Source organism: Carassius auratus, chromosome 42 (genome assembly GCF_003368295.1).
Source record: "Carassius auratus strain Wakin chromosome 42, ASM336829v1, whole genome shotgun sequence".
NCBI classification, from domain to species: Eukaryota; Metazoa; Chordata; class Actinopteri; order Cypriniformes; family Cyprinidae; genus Carassius; species Carassius auratus.
Window position 1 is genome coordinate 9,274,782 of NC_039284.1, and position 17,223 is coordinate 9,292,004.

Consider the following 17,223-nt stretch of genomic DNA (forward strand, 5'->3'; position numbering starts at 1 on the left):
GTAAAAAAAAAAAGAATAATGTCACGAGGGTGAGAAACGACAGAATTTTCCATTTCAGATGAACTTTACCTTCACGATACCCAAAACAGAAAGCCCAAAATTACAGCACTGGAGATCAAGACCAGGCGAACAAGCACAGTTGTGCAAGCATTTGGCAGTCACGTGGAAGAGAAAGATACCATCGTTTTCATTTCAAAAAATGAGGAAAAGACTAACACACACTTGCTTCTGTGTCCCTCTACGTCCACACCACTGAATCCATAATGGTTCGTTTCACAGGAGAACACTGAGTGAGTTCTGTGCACAGACACTGGATGGACGTGCTGCGTGCGGTCAGATCAGTGTGTGTTGGATGAGTCCGAAAGTGCATATTATACACACACGCACACATTCACACCGAGATGGCTTACACTCCTAATAGCCCTATGTCTGAACATTAAGCTCCAGAATGCTTCTACAGCATCGGTCTCCGTCTTTGTCCGTCTCATGTACACGTAACACACACACAAACACTCTGCGGGAGTGAGCCAGTCCCTGAAACTGTTCTTTTGGGATGGGTCTTGTTGGCTGGTAAACTAAAAATAAATAGGTATTTTCTTGGCCATACGAAAGAGATTGTTAGCTAGTGCCAGTCTTCATCATCTGCGTCCTCCTCATCCTCGGAGGAGTCGTCGCTGCTGGCTCTCCTCGTTCTGCTCTGATCCCCCATCATGCCGTTCTGCTGGGCGGCCAATATGGCGGCTGCCGCCCGCTGCTCGGCCTCCCTTTGCCGGAGCGCAGCCGCTTTCTTCTCCGCCTCGGCGTGACTCTTCATGTGGGCACTGCGGCTCTTCACTTTAAAGAAGATCCTGGTGAAAACAAAAGTGTTCAGATCTTTAGGTCAGTGATTTGAACTCAAGAACCAGAATCTGATTTTGTGGACAATATTAAATGATCCAATGAACATGTAGATCATTGACATATCTGGTGCAGCTCACAGACTCGGATTCAGGAGCACATCACTTAAACCGATTCAACCGATTCATCGCATTTAACTCAAAAGAATGATTCATTCACAAACTGGACACGTGCAGATCATTGCACCAATGATTCAACTGTTTAGTGAGAGTTTTGAATATAACATATAGACAGGTTCTGGATAAACACATTCATTGCAGAAATCAGAGAAAAATGAATGATTTGTTTACAAAGCAGACATGAAGATCATCAAGAGCACCCAAGAACTGGACTGAATCACTCAAACCAGTTTTAAACTGGATCAACTGATTCACTCTAAAGATCTGACTCAAAACAACTGATTCGTTCATTAATCAGGTAAGAATAATACTCCGTTGATGACTGAATGTGTGAATACATTAGTCAAAAGGGTTTTATGAACTGAATCAACCAAATCTTCCAGATTCGAGTCAAAATAATAATTTGTTCATGAATCAAACATGCTACTTTTCTCTTGAAATAGCCAAGGATAGTCATGGGCCAGTCCAAAAATCTTTTAGTGAAATGACACATTTGTTTGGTTTCTTAAGAAAACTATAACATGACTTCAGAGTCAGAGTCGACTTGGAATACACAGCACAAGCCACTTCTTTAGTGTTGTTCTTGTGGTATATATTACAATAGGAAAAGAAAGTCAATACAATTGCAACAACAGAAGTCATTTTTTTGTGAACTTACAATACTTTTCTCAAAGACCCCGGAGTACCATGGTATATGAATATGGCGATAATCCAGATCCTGCCACAGAACTTCTTAGCAGAAGATAAGAGCCCACGTGTGTGTTCAAATCACACTCGCGCTGATAGGTACAGATCGGGTTGGTTGCTAAGAGACTGTTGATTTTAACAAGACGACTGTTGCCTTGGATATAATCTCCAATCAAAATCAGATGTTGCCTTTTCACTGCTTACTACTCGACTGATCCCTGACGCGTGTAACAGCTACCTAAGAGCCGCCAAGCTTCTCTGATTCCTCGGAAGAGCCCTGGTCTTTTTATGAGCAGCTATATATCAGCCACTGCATGTCGTCTAGTGATACGCACTACTCCCCTGTGCTGTGGAAGCTCGTTTTTAAAAACTTCAGCACATGTAACTCAATTTATTTCATTTTCATAAAGTATTTTTCTGGAACAAAAACAATATGTACAAAGCAAAAAATTGAAATGTATATCACTAAAAACCGATTAACAGCAGCATTTAACTTAAAGGGCTTCTGTCCAGCAACTGAATCTGTGAATCATTTTTAAAACAGGTTCATTTACAGGAACCATCTAAATGAACAGATACACTCAAATGAATCTTTCCAAAGCTACAAAGGTAAACACACACACACACACACACATATATATATATATATATCTATATCTATATAGATATAGATATATATTCCATAAATAAAGCTTATAAACCTACTAAAACGGTAGTTTAAAATTAAGTTGATATGACTCCTGTCCTTTATTTATTTTCTCCATTTAAAAACATTAGACATTCTACATTTATTTTGCATATTGTTAATATTAGTGTTGTTGCTGTTGATGCCTTTTATAAATAAAATGTTTTTTATTGTTGCAATATAAAGATTAAATTTAACATGAAAGACTAATTTCCAACACTTAAAAAAAAAAAAAAGAGGAAAAACCAAAGTGAAGTATGTTTTTTCTTCACTCAGTCATTAATGTTATAACAGCTAATAAATAACGGTTGTGTATATCGGTTATCGGCCACATAAACATGCAAATAATTGGTATCTGTAATAAAAAAATAAAAAAATCAATATTGGTCGATCACTAAACGTAAATTTAAATAAAGGTACAATTTAAATAAAATAAGGTAATTTTAAATAAATAAATAGTTAATTTATGAGTGAGTGCATCAATGAATAATTAAATAAATACATAAGCAAACATTTTAAATCAAGGGAAAACTAAAATAAATAAAAGATTAGCTTAACTAAATAAAACAAGGGAAATAACAAACAAACAAACAAAAATGTGTTACACTATTATCATTATTAAATTGCATAACTTAAGCATGTATCCCAATAAACTGACCTGCCACACTTCTTGCAGGGGAATTCACCCTCTTGGTTTGTTTGTCCCTTTCCTGTATTGCCAGTGCTTTTCCGGCCGGTGGTGTCAGAGCGGGGTTTAGATGGTGGTGGTGGAGGAGGAGGAGGATGATTACTGACCCCCAACCTGGACGGCTCTCTATTGCTGTCCTCCTGACTTCTTAAAACCAAGACGGCAGCAGCCTAGCAGGAAACGAATGATTACTTAAAGCAGCCACAGCTGAATGCATACAGATATTAGACATAGGGAACTTCCTCTGTGGTAACTGACAGGTGGCGCAGTGAAAGAGATCTGCTTCAAACCCATATAATAGTTCACCACGGTGCACTTCAGCAAGTAAACTGCAGGTTACTGCAGCAGGACGGTCTCTATTGAGTGTGATATACTAAGTGCACACTATACACTGGTAAAACATTTAAGCTTGTAAAGAGGTATGCCATTAGATGGCGCTATAAATAGCCTACAGTGCTGAAGTACACATGACTATTGCCAGTCTATTGCAGGCCAGTTTTTTTTTATCATTTCAAGTAGGCCAGAACTGGGCATGAACATTGGAGAACTCACTTTCTGTAGACACCATGTGTTTTAGCAACCCCATGCAAATCAACCCCACTCACATTTTTAGTGGCCTGTAGCGATTGTGTCACCCTGCCCGGGCTGTTCTCTTGTTTCCTGTCACATGACCCTTCCCACTTCCTGCTCTCCTCGTCTTCTTTCCGTGATTCAAACTTCTGTGAACTCTGAAGGAGAACAAACATGTGGATGCTTCACTGGTTTGTAGGCCATTAAATCAAACATGTACATGCAGACGCACAGCCACAGGAACTCACTTTATTGTCCACTTCCTCCTCTGTCGGGGGTTTGGTCTCTGGTGGCTCTGCTTCTCCGTAAAGGAGCGTACCGTTCCTGCCGATCTTCACCTGCTTCTTGTACGTGTAGTAGAACTCCACGCACTGAGCCACCGTCTTGGAGCTCACCTTCAGGGCAAACGTCAACAATTCAGCATTACCAGAATTCACAACGCAAAACTCCATTTTTGTCATGCAACTTGGAATCAGTAGTGGATTACAATTTGTAAGTGCATTGCTATGTGGTTTCTGGAGTGTTCTGTTAGCTGGGATTTTCTGCGTGATTGCCAAGGAATTCCTAGCATACTTCAGTGCATAGCCGTGCAACTGCCGGGGATTTCCAGTTGGAAGATGTTGCTAGGATGCTGCAGGTCGATGGAAAGATAATGCGATGACGTTTTAAGTGTTTCAGTGCATTGCTTTTATGATTACTAGGGTGTTGCAGTTTGTTGTTAACGTGCTGCTATGATGGTCTAGGAGGTTACTTGGTACTAGAAAGTCAAATAGGCCTGACTCTCTATAATACACGTCCCTAAATATGACATTCTCTCCCGTTTTGCCACATAATTTGATTTGTGTGGGGGATCGACACTCATTGTTAGGCTTTTGTTCCAACCTGTACATACCAGTTTCTGGACCATGAAAAAGTCCTTCTTGTAGGCAGCAATGCCTTTGTTAAAGAGTCGCCGTTCCTCTGGCGTCCAGCTGTCAGAGCCTGTGCGGGACAGACAAGTGGTGCACAGAATCAGATAGACGCTGCTGTCCTCTTATAGAGCACCCCCACCCGCTAACACCAACACATTCACACAAAAAGAACAAGGAGGGGGGCCAAACAGCCAGCACACACATGTCCAGACAAACAATGATGCCGCTGTCTTCTCCTAGGATTTAACATCATGCCATAGACTCACTCCCTCCTCCTCTCCTCCCGTACTCTACCCAGCAACCCACTCATTCAGCCAGCGATCTCTCAGTCGAACCCCTCCCCTCCCCTCCGCTGTACTCCACTCAGCTGCTTTTGTTTATAACCGAGACACGGAGCATGGTTTGGAAAGCCAGGGCAGTGGGTGATGGGGTACCGCATGCCTTACAGATTAACTCGCGTCACCATGACCAAAAAAAAAGAGTGAACGAAAAGGAAAGTGTGCTTGACGGTGAGGGGACTTACCAGAGTAGTGGTAGTCAGCCAGCGGGTGCGCTTTGGGAAAGATGGGGTTTTTTAACAACAGAAGGGTGAGGGCTCCCTGAAAAATAAAGTGAAATTGGTTGAGGTCACAAAACTGACTGCGGTGTGTGATGTGTTTTGGCGGCAGAAACAGTCACGAGTTAGAGAAGCACAAGTCAGGTCATGTTATGCCCAAGAGTTGATATGAAGAGATTAATGAGGGCAAGGAGAGATACAATTCTGCATGAGCAATGCTATATCTGCTATAGCTTTTAATGAAGGCGTTTAACCCAGCTGTGCAAGTCGCTGGATAATCCCTCTTGTTCTCTCTGCCTTCCTCTACCATACAGTCTCAGTGTGCGATAAAACGAGGACACCAGTCTTTTCTGGGTCATGGAGCGCTAACGTGAGTTTTTTCTTCTATATGACCTTTTTTCAACCTTTAATGATCTGGACATCCAAAATTCAACATGTTGAAGCATATGTGCACTTAATACAAAAGCCCCAAAAATATCTGGACACTTTAGCCATGTTTATAAAATTTTAAGCTTGTATATGTCCTGAATAAGGAAACATTAAATGTCATGACCCTGGGCAAGAAAACGCATCTGATTAGCTTTTACAGACTTGCATTAATACTCATGCTCTTGCAAAACATTATAACTCAAAGTTATTTATGAAAAAAAAAAAATATATATCACTGTTGTAACTCATAACAGATCTCATTGCAGAGCCAAACTTTTTCCGTGATTTAAATTTGCTGCTGAACCCCATTGCTGTCTGACATACCTATTAATCTGTCAAAATATCTACTTCAAGACCATGTAATCTAGTGGCTAACACAAATGACTGACTTGCAGGAAATGCAAAGCAACAAACAACTAAAGGTCTTGCAACTTGCAATCACAAAACCATAGATGCAACAAGACGAAACTATTAAAAGCAACCAAATGAAACCAACTGTCTGTGCATCTCTCTTATCACTGACACCCAATAAACACCACAACCTTTACGAAGACATCTGAGAGAGTTGAGCTAACTTTCTGTTTCTGCACAACTGGTTCACAGTTTATTTTGCAGTACAACTCAGTTATTATTGAGATTTGGCTCAGAAGTACAATGCACATGATTTAGTCATCTTCAGTGTGTCGCTCTGGATACGAGCCTGTGATTGACAGGTGGTTGCTATGGCGGCAGTGTGACAGCTCAGCAGTAAGCGGATGGCTGTTGTGTTGTTGCAGCTGCTGGTTCAGCGAAGCGAACGTTGAAAAGAATCATATCAAAACACATGCACCGTTTGTGTTTTCATGAAACAGGGGTCATCAGTTAGCAGGCCTGCAGCTGTATTGGTTTCACCTGGATTGCAAATCAGTTATAATTAAACCATGGCTGCCAACTGATTAAAAATTCAATTGCATGGTATGATAAATCACAATTATCAAGTGAATCAAAGTGAATTGCCTACACTACACATATTATTTAAAATGAACTTTTTTTTGGCTGGCAAGTAAATTTAAAGCCTGGACCCATTGGAACTTTAAATCGATAGCTTTGTCATATGAGCGTTGGCATGTGAATGGCCTCTAGTAAAATGCTGTTCAAAGAAAAACCATGTCATTTACATACATTTTCCAAGTGCGTGTAATGCTATTGCACACACTCACATGAACACTTTGGCCTCATTTACTCTGCCAGTTAAATGTGACCCGATTCAGATTTTTTGCTCATGACAGATCAGATCTGTTCTATGAAAGTGTAATCAGGAAGGAAAAATTTCGAGATCGGTTTCAGGCCTTATTCATATGTAGAAATAAATCGGATATAAATCAGATACGTGCCAATGCGACTCATGTAAACAGGCAGATCGGATTTTCGGAGGCATTGCGTTCTGTACGTCATTAAAACTGCAACAATTCGGTGGTACTCCGCGGTTTCATGACATCATAGGTGGCCCGTACTGGCAAAATGAGTGTAAATTCACACGGGCTATTTAAAAAAAAAATGGTTTTGTACATTTTCTCCACTCGCTTCTCGCGCTGACTGTCGAGGTGCGTGCATATAACGTCGCTTCTGACAGCACGTAATCCCAATAAATACACACGTATACAGAATTACAGTATTTCAGAATTCACACACACATAATCTGCGTTGTCTTAAGTGAACGCTTGGGGAACTGTTGGGGGAAAACATCTGATGTGTAACATTATATTAGATCCATGCACTACAGTATAGGACGCCTGTATCATTATCATAATGTTAATCTAACAATTAAAGAGGGCATCACTCGCTGCACTTCAATGAACTGCTTTTGTAGTTTTAATAATCCATTTATTTGTAATGAACGCAAGAGTTATCTTTACATTTGATTGTTTTTTGTACACGAATGCTTTAGTTTAGATAAAATGATAAAGGTAATGCATTTTTGTTTCTTACGAGGCTATTTGTACTGTTTTATTTATAATAGCAAAAATAAAAAAAAATCGCTGTTTTGTGATTATTAATATATTAATAATAAGAAAAGACGGAGGACTTCACTATTGACTTCAAATGGGTGACTCAGTCATTTTTTGATTGATTCTAACAAATCATAAATCATTTTGAAGGTGTTTTAAATGGAGAATTTTATTTTGCCCCCCAATTTTTTTTTCTTTTTTCTGTTTTGTCAGCACAAGTCACATTATTCTCATGAGGAAGCACATGTGGAGGCGGTAAATGTCAACAACGCATGCTTTTTATGCTTTGCAATTCATAATTCCACATAATTTCCTTTTAATTCACTCAAATATGAGTAGTACAGTCCCTAAACTGATATTTCCTGTCACAGATGTCACCAAGAATGACTCAAAAACCCCTACATCTCAACAAACCCTACATCTATCGCTCGTATTAATCAGCAGTTTAAGAAAAGGTGCAGTCAGCATAAACAGCTTTGATTGGTACACAAGGCAGCAGGAAGTGCACTTAAAATATGCCAGTGTGCTATTGCACAACACTCACCATGATGTCACCCTTGCATTCATACAGGCAGTGCAGGGCCAGTTCCTGATTGGTCCCTCCTCCGCACAACGAACTCGAGCACGCCAGGTGCATGAGGTCATCCACTGCAGGGACACACGGAAGGTCCAGGAAAGACATGGAGTTAAACATACGGTCATGCAGATTTCATTTAAATAAGGCACCCTGCAGAACATGTTCCTGCAACTTCCTTTCATTTAATTCTATGAATAAAAGAAAAAAGAGAGAAATTAACGTGGTTTTGTGCAAGTTGTATACCTCTTTGCTGTTGCTCAATATCGGCCTCCAAGTCAGGCAGTGACGCCCACAACAGTTCAGCCTTTTGTAGGTCGTGCTGCGCTGCCGAGCGCTCCCGCAGCTCTGGGACCTCCGCCTGATACCGCAATCCAATGTTTATCCGACTGCAAGAGAGAGAGAACATAAACGGGCTGCTGCTGAAATCCAAACGACATCATTTCTATTCTGCATTTTTCTCTTTTCAAATACTTTAATACTTTTACTCACTTTATTATTATTATTATTATATTATTAGCTTAAGAATTTGAATGAAACATTAACATGAAGAACATTTTTTTGAGAAACTAAAAAGATAGATCTCCAGAAGGCTTCATGGTCAGGGGTCACGACTGCTAGCTAAACGGGGAATATTTGTGGTTCAAAGTGTACTGGAAGTTAAACATGAGGCTCAACTTAGTGCTGCGACTGAAACAGGTCTATGTAATGAGAAATTCCTAAAAACAATTGCGTTCCACTTCAGGTCCTTCTATAGGTTTCTTGTCAGAACCAAAGTTGTTTCAGACTGCCATTTGAATTAATGTATTGCTCATCTTATTGTATGCCTTTTTTTAAGAGAGAGAGCTCGAGGATTAATGAGAGTCGATTTTGACCATGGGTATTTGCATGAAATTAACACCCCATGTTTTTCAAAAACCAAATGTTCCAGTGTCTGAGTGCCAAGGTCTGGGGATAAGGCAAGACAGATTGTGTTTTATTATTTTGTTCCAGGATGTGCTTTCGTAGTGCATTGGCCAACTCTAAAATGAAGAGATCTGCAGCCATTCACAGAGAGCGTGTCTGAGTATGTAAGAGAGAAAGAATTTCAAACGAACACTGTTCTGACCATTAGATAAACCAGCTGGTACCGGTCAGAGAAGATATCCCATAATTCCCTCCATTCAGTCACCATAACCCACCTACTCTGTTCTTAAAAACACAGCTCTGAAACACCCCATGTATGATCCAAGAAACCCACGGAGATGTGATTTCCCTTAAACACACTACCAGACCAACGTGTGCATGACATAACAGCTACACAACCAGCTTTACTGTTAACATGAGCTATAACCATGAATTTCTCATCTGCAGGCTCCAGTTTCCAACTTACTATCAAATAATAGCAACACATCAGCACTATAAGGCCCGTTTATACCACATGCATTAGCCGAGTGTAAGCGAAGCTGCAGCATCTTCAACAGCAGGCTCACATTGTGCTTTCACACGGTCAACGTTTAAGCCGTGTACGTCTGCAGCTCTGTACGGACAATAAACTGATTTCTGAGCTACTCCATTGAGTATTGTCTAATAACTACCATAAAATGTGAGGAAACAATCAGCTATCCAGACAACTGACTTTCAGTCAGCTGAATGAAATCTAGCAAGAAAGCAGCAGCAAAATAAAAAATGCATTGTTAACCAAGTAAAGAAAGTTATCATTTGGACCGAAGCAGAAGCTAATTAAAGAAATTTGTGAAGCGTAATGTGTGGTGGTGTTATTTGATAAGCACATGTACTTACGGCTCAATGCTGACAGGTGTAGCTTCATTCATAGCAGAGAGAACTGGAGGGGTTATATCACTGCTGTCTGGACATATACAAACAAAAAGACTGTACTTAGGCGCAAAGTAAACAGTGTTTCTTATTATGTGTCCTCCTATTCATGATATGCACATCAATTAAGTCTTATTACATATATCCTGGCTTGTTAGGACATATATCTTAGGTATACAATAGCTTAAGTTTTCAAACCCTAATGAGGTGCTTACTTACAGCACTTTAAGCTGTTACAAACAGTAGGCAGCTCATTCTACGTCATCTTCCTGAGAAAGTAGCCTACTAGGTTTTGTAAAAGTACTTAAGTTAGATTTTAGGTTGCATTTGGTTGTCAACTACAAGTCATTCAATTCTAAACACCGATTAACTGAACTGAACTTGTATTTAATGAATTTTATCAATGCACTTTGTAGAGATCATAAAAGGAACTCACTGGAGCGTAGGAGGCTGCGGGTGGCAGATTTGGGAGTGGCAGGTGGGGGCAGTCCCTGATTATTCGCTGCTGCTGCGGCAGCCGACAGGAAGGTGGAAAAGTAAAGACCCGAACCCTCTCGAACTGGACTGAGGATGGGTGGGGGAGTGTAAGGCGGCATGTTGAGGGGGTTTTCCATCAATCGGACAGGTGAACGTAAGTGACTCTGGTAAGGTGTGATAGTGGAGTAGACTGGAGGGGCGATAAAAGTGCCAAGTTTGGGTGGGGGTATAAAGAGCGGTTCTGGGCGAGGCCGTCGTTTGGCTTTGGCCGATTTGCCGTCAGCTTCACTTCCACTCTCTGCTCCACCATTCTGTAGAAGAGATTAGATGTTGGCAAACTGGGTAGCGCAGAAACCCCTCTAAAATACATACACCATATGCAATCTGGATGATCTTAGTGAGTGTTGTCAGATTTCATAAATGTGGTAGTGAAATTTGGTAGGGGAGGGTTGGATTAGGGCGCAGAGAATAGACAGGGAGGTGGGGAGTCAATAATCTGCGGATTATTGGGGAATTTTAATCCAGGGTTTAACAGAGGGGGGATGTAATAAAACAGAAGCCAAAAAGAGAGAGATATTGGGCATTTAACTGGAATATTTTGATAAGATTGGCCAGTTTGTGAACTCACCTGGCCCGTGCTCTCAGACAGAGAGTTCCTCAGTGAACGTCGCCGTTTGACAATCACAGAAGTCTTGTAATCGGAGCAGCTTATGCCATGGATGCCCAAAGGCCGTGAGGGCCAACTAGCTGAAACGGAGGCTTGCTCATGATCCGGGGATGAGGAATCAGTCTGCCTCACTGGCACGGAGACTGGAATGACCAATGGCATGAAGCTGTCATCTCTGGGCCGCTTGGCACTCACCTGATCCACCTCAGCTACCCCTCGGCCTGGACCTGTCGGAGCAACAGGGGGGCTCCAAGGCCTGTGTGGCTCTTGCTGAAAACACACGATAAACACAGTCAAGATAATGGTCAAACAAAAATCTCTGCAGAGCGCACACTTCCTCCGCTCTGTGGGCATAATTGATATGCATTAAAAAAATGCAGGTGTGCTTAAAGGGATATTTCACCCAAAAATGAAAATTAGCCTATAATTTACTCACCCTCAAGGCATCCTATACGTATCTTACATTCCTCTTTCAGACGAACACAATCGCAGTTATATTTAAAATGGTCCTGGCTCTTCCAAACTGTATAATGGAAGTGAATGGTGCCCTTGATTTGGAAGCCGAAAAAAAGTTCATCCATCCATCATAAAATTACTCTACATGGCTCCGAGGGGGTTAATAAGGGCATTCTGAAGCAACAAGGCATTCAACAAGGCATTCGAGTGCATGATGTAGGTGTAAAGGAAGGCACAATGTAAGCTCTGGGGAGAGATTGACAGAGGAGAAAGCAAAAATGTCGGGGGGTTTCGTTATAAGGCAAGAGGAAAATTAGTTTTTTCCCCAGCCATATTTGTTTGAACCAGGTTATACTGACCAGGTAGTAGTTTTATGATGGATGGATGCACTCTTTTTGTCTTCAAAAACAGGGGCACGATTCATGGCCATTATACAGCTTGGAAGAGCCAGGAAAATTTTTAAAGAGTTAGTTTACTCAAAAATTAATAAATTAGCCCATAAATGACTCACCCTCAAGTCATCCTAGGTGTATATAACTTTCTTTTTTCAGACAATATAAAAATTTTCTTTGATCTTTCGAGCTGTTTAATGGCACTCAGCGGGTGCTGCAGTGCATCGGTCTAAAAGAAGTTAAATAAAAAGCACCCATCATTAATAAAAAGTGTCTCGCATGGCTCCAGGAGGGAAGGCCTCCTGTATTAGATCAATGTGTTTTTGTAAGAAAATAACCATATTTAAAACATAATATTCAATTTAATCTAGCTTGTGCTCACTGTTGTACACGGAAGCAGTTCCGGGCGGATGACGGATGGAGGTCGGCTTTGCACATGCGCCGCTCAGAAGTGACGAATGTGCAAACACAGCAGAGATATCAAAACAAAAAAGTGGGAGGATTTCAATATAAGCCAAGAGGAGACTGGTTTTCCTTTGTTTAAGTAAGGAAACTTTGCTTCCTTTGCTCCGGTTTACAAACTATGGTTTTAACGAGACTCACAGGCGCATGCGCAATGACCTCATACGTCAACAACCCAGAGCTGCTTCAGTATAAAACTGTTGGCGCAAGCTACATTAAAGTGATTGCTACATTTTGATTGTTATGATTAGGGATATTTTTCTTACAAGAACGCATCGATTCGCTACAGGAGGCCTTTATTCACCCCTGGAGCCATATGAGACACATTTTATTATGGATTGTTGCTTTTTATTTCACTTTTTTTGAACTGATGTACTTCAACACCCGCTGAGTGCCATTAAACAGCTTGAAATATCAAAAACAATTTTTAAAGTGGTCATATGATGCTTTTTTAAAGATCATTATTTTGTGTATTTGGTGTAATAGAATACGTTGACATGGAACATTCAATGTTCCAAAAACACATTATTTTTCAAATACTGTACATTATTGTAGGTCCTCTATGCCCTGCCTTCTCTCAAACGCTTAGTTTTCTACAAAGTCTCTCCTTCAGTCTGCTCTTGGCCAACTGACCCAGTGCACTGTGACTGGAGCACACGTCAGAAACATAATGCACCTTCCATAATCACGAGCTTCATCTTTCAAAATAAATGTAAAGGCAGTTAATTATGTCCTTAGTTTTACCATCAGTTCAAGCCTGAAAGGGGAACAGATTCATGTGACAGACACGGTGATGAAGCTTGTTTGTGTTTGCAGTACACAAGCCACGAATGGTTAAGACAGCTGACTCCACTGAGTGACCATCTCCTTCTCTCTCTCACTCTCACACAAACACATGCGACGCACAAAACTCTGCATTTGAACATTTAATAGCAAATAGAACATTGATAGCAATAATTAAATAATAAAAAACATATTTACTGTAAAAGATTCAGAAGCACCAGATTGTCATAGTAAAGTCAGAATGACCTCCTCTCCTAGGTTCACGAAACAGTAGTCCATAAAATGCGTTGCTGTTCTGTTGTAAGTAACCTTAAATATTCCTAAATGCCTTTACTTTCAGAAGGCCAAATAAAGTGCTTTTGCATTCGCCTAGAAACACACAGCATCTCTTAGACATGGCTGGATCAACACTAACCGCGGTTACTGAAACCACACCTTCTTTCTTTGCGTGAACATTTCGGTGGCATTACGCAAATATTCCCACATAGTGACGTAAACATGTGGGGCGTGTTTGAATGAGCCGTTTTAGGGGGGCGTGGCAGAGACTTAACTTTGATAAAGAACATTTCTTTGGATTTGAGACTTTAGCCTTTGCAACTTTACAGATCTTCTTGATGCACCAAGCGCTTGTAACACTCCAAAGAGAAAGGAAAAATTGAAAATACCATCATATGACCCCTTTAATATAACTTGTGTCGGAAAGAAGAAAGTCTCATTTGCCTAAGATGCCCTGAGGGTGAGTAAATCATAGGCTAATTTTCATTTTTGGCTAATTTCTTTAAGAGCTGATAAATCACACAGGAAATGAGGTTAGCTTAAGACTATTTTCAAAAACATCTTAATGAATAAACTGCGAGCTCATTTCTACTTCAGGAAGAAACAACTTGCCGTGCAGTTTAGCAGCAGACTGCATGAAGATGTATAGATGTTTTCCACAAATGAATAACATAATGGCATGTCAGCAAAGGACAATATCTCAATATAATGTGACTCTCTTGTGAGAGTTATTGATTAGAGAAAGGGTTCCTTCTATGTTAGGTTTACTGAACTGTATTCATACTTCTCCACAAAACTAGGAAATTAAGGAACTTAAAAAGAACCATACAAAAGTGGCACTCTTAGCAATTTCACAATGCCTGCAAATTTCAAAATCTCTTTAAAAAATATATAATAAAATTGATGTTTGAGTCAGAAAGAAAAATTTTGGAAGGAGCACCAAACCTTTGTTTGCCTTATTTTGAGAGCAATTCCTGTTTCTCCTCATTGCTAACTCTAAGCAAGACATGACAGCAAGGAAAATAAAACTACTGAAACTTCACTGGCAATGTTGTGAAAAAATGCATTGCGATATGCGTCACTACTACTGTGTGTCTAACTGGAAGTGGAGTAAAAATCTAGAAATCCCTGAGGATGTGGCCTGTCTTATCTGAACTCCGGCCTTCCTGGCAACACTAAGGCATTCAGCTTAGCACATGAAGCCTTTACAGCTCTCACCCTTGAGCAGAGCAGTTTTCAGCCTGCATTTTAGAGTAGGAACGTTTAGAGGCATAAAAATGAAACCAGTCATCACAATTAAAAAAAAAAAAAAAACCTCACTGACTTGTGTACCCATTCCTTTCGAGGAGCTGGACTCAGCCGACCTAAGATTTGCTTTAACTACAGTCTTTTTACAGGACTGTTCTTTGTGTGTTTTTTATGTTATATGGCCCACAAATCAACATTATATGTAAACACACCCTTTCTTTGTCATCATCGGTTGGACGTCTTAAGGGGGAGCTGCTGTCCATTTCAAAGGAAGTTTATGTAACAAGGAAAGGCAGAGTGAACTAAATAGCACTTCCCAGAAACACTTAGTTAAACCCTTGTTAAACCTGACTGCTAAATGTGCTCTGTGTGCAGTAAAAGAATTAACAAACAAACATTTAACTAGTCCAATGTAAGCAAAATCTACTGCAATAGAATGAAATCTCTTAATGTCCTATTCAAAATAAAATAAATAAGTGACTCAATGGGACAGCAAAAATAAAAATTTGCTATGCATAGAGCTGTGCTTTTGAACTTCAACAAAAGGGAATGTACAGTGGCTCTATATGTACATCAATGTTCAGGCAACCTCAAGAGGGCCAGTGGGCTGAGGGTGGGGTGCACTTGCTGATATTACTATGAGGAGTCCATCAGGAGTAAGTGGTGTGAAAAAAAACCTTTGTTTGGTTCGAGATATCATGTGACCTAATGGCGACAGTCAGTGCCTCTACTAACTTTACACTCACCGATCAACTGAGAAACCTGCAGAACCTGTATGCATTTGAAACAGGTAGTGCATCCTCACTACCTGTTAAGTAGATAATGATGTCAACTTCCCTTGGTTTAGGGTAATTTGTCATCCTTGAGTTACAGACCAACTATTTAACAATGAACTGGCAAAACCACAATTGCTTGCTTGTATTTTAATTTCTCCAACATATTTGAGGGAAAAACTGGCAGTCGTCTTACCTTGACACTACGTGAGGGAAGTGATTCCCTTTCCGAAGCCTTCTGAGCCAAGGTTTCCAGGTTGACCTCTTGCGACACCCTCCTCTTACGTCGTGTGCTCTGGATTACACCTGTTGGAGCGGCCCGGATGTCCTGAACAGCATTGGTCTCAGAAGCACCGTTCTGAGAGCCTTGGTTATGCAGATCAGTCGGCATTACAAATGGGTTATCTGAAGCAGGGCCTCCACCCTCTTTTGAAAGCCGACGTGATCTGCGGGGCCCGGGCTGTTGGGTCTCGATTGATTCCTGGGGAACATTAGTGGGAGGCTGAGGAACGGAGTCTTGGGTCTGTGTTGATGGAGGATCAGTTGTCTCTTGGGACTGTCCTGATAATAAGGGGTGATGCTGATCAACTGAAGAAGTGTGTGACTGCTGGCCATCAGAATAATTTTCCAATACATGCTGGTTCTGATGAGGTTGCTCAGACTTTTGTTGCTGCTGCACCAAGTCTTGTTGCGGTTGAATCTGTTGCATATGTTGTTGTGGTGGTTGCTGTTGCGGAGTATGTTTTAATTGCTGTGTTTGTTGCTGCAGTTGTAATTGTGGTATCTGTTTCTGATGCTGGAAGTACCTGTTGCTGCTGCGCCTGTTGTCGTATCTGCTGTTCCATCTGTTGCTGCCGTTGTTGAAACATTATTTGTCTCCGTTGTTCCTGTAGTTGCTGCTGTACTTGGGAATTCGTCTGTGCACTGTAATTCAAATTCGGCAAGGTCCGATTGCCCTGAACTACCTGATAGTAACCCGCTACCAAGTTCTGCTTGGGCTGCCCAAAAGCTACCTGAAAGGGTTGCAGCACTGAATTCCCAGTGGTGGACTGTCCGTGCTGCTGCGGATTTAACATTCCAGGCTTTTGTGTTTGCTGAAAGGCTTGTTGCTGTTCCCAGTCCATGCCCCGGCCTGGTTTGATTGTATCCCTAAAGGTCTCTACACTGATGTTTGCCCCTTGTTTTTCAGTTGACCTAATAGTTGATGACTTAACTTGCTGCTGCTGCTGCTGTTGTACTGACATGCCCTCATGCATCTGCTTTGCAAAAGCAGTCTGAGCCCCCAAATAAGGGCCAAAGTTCTGGGGCCAAGCTGTCATACCCTGTGACCAATTGTTTGGTCGCTGCTGGAGCTGCAAAGATGGGTCTTGATGTGACCATTTCATGGGCATCATCTGTTGGTAGTGCCCACGGCTTTGATCCCCCTTGTCCGGGCTGAAAATGACAGAATTTAGGTATGCATGTGGTGCTTCCGCATTCAAATTTTCCACACCTCCACTGTCATTATGACCTGGTCCTGAGGAAGGGACCCCAATGCCATAGTAGGCCTCTGTATGCTGAGAGGGCTCTTTCATCGCCACACCCTGATCGTTAAAGAAAGTGATGCGCTTGCCTGTCCTCTTTGAGTTTGGTTTCTGTTGAGGTGGCAAACTCATGACTTTCATAAATACAGATTCTGGTGAGAGTGGTGGAGTGGGAGGTTAAGGAGATAAATGTTCAAATCCCCAAACCACACAAAAGCTTTCTCTGCTTTGATGAAGAGTCTTAAGA

The 17,223-nt window shown here is 41.2% G+C and overlaps 1 pseudogene; it reads right to left on the reverse strand.

Moving 5' to 3' along the window:
• Positions 1-197: 197 nt before the first annotated feature.
• On the reverse strand, positions 198-17,217 carry LOC113060574 (ELM2 and SANT domain-containing protein 1-like; annotated as a pseudogene).
• Between the last annotated feature and the right edge of the window lie 6 nt (positions 17,218-17,223).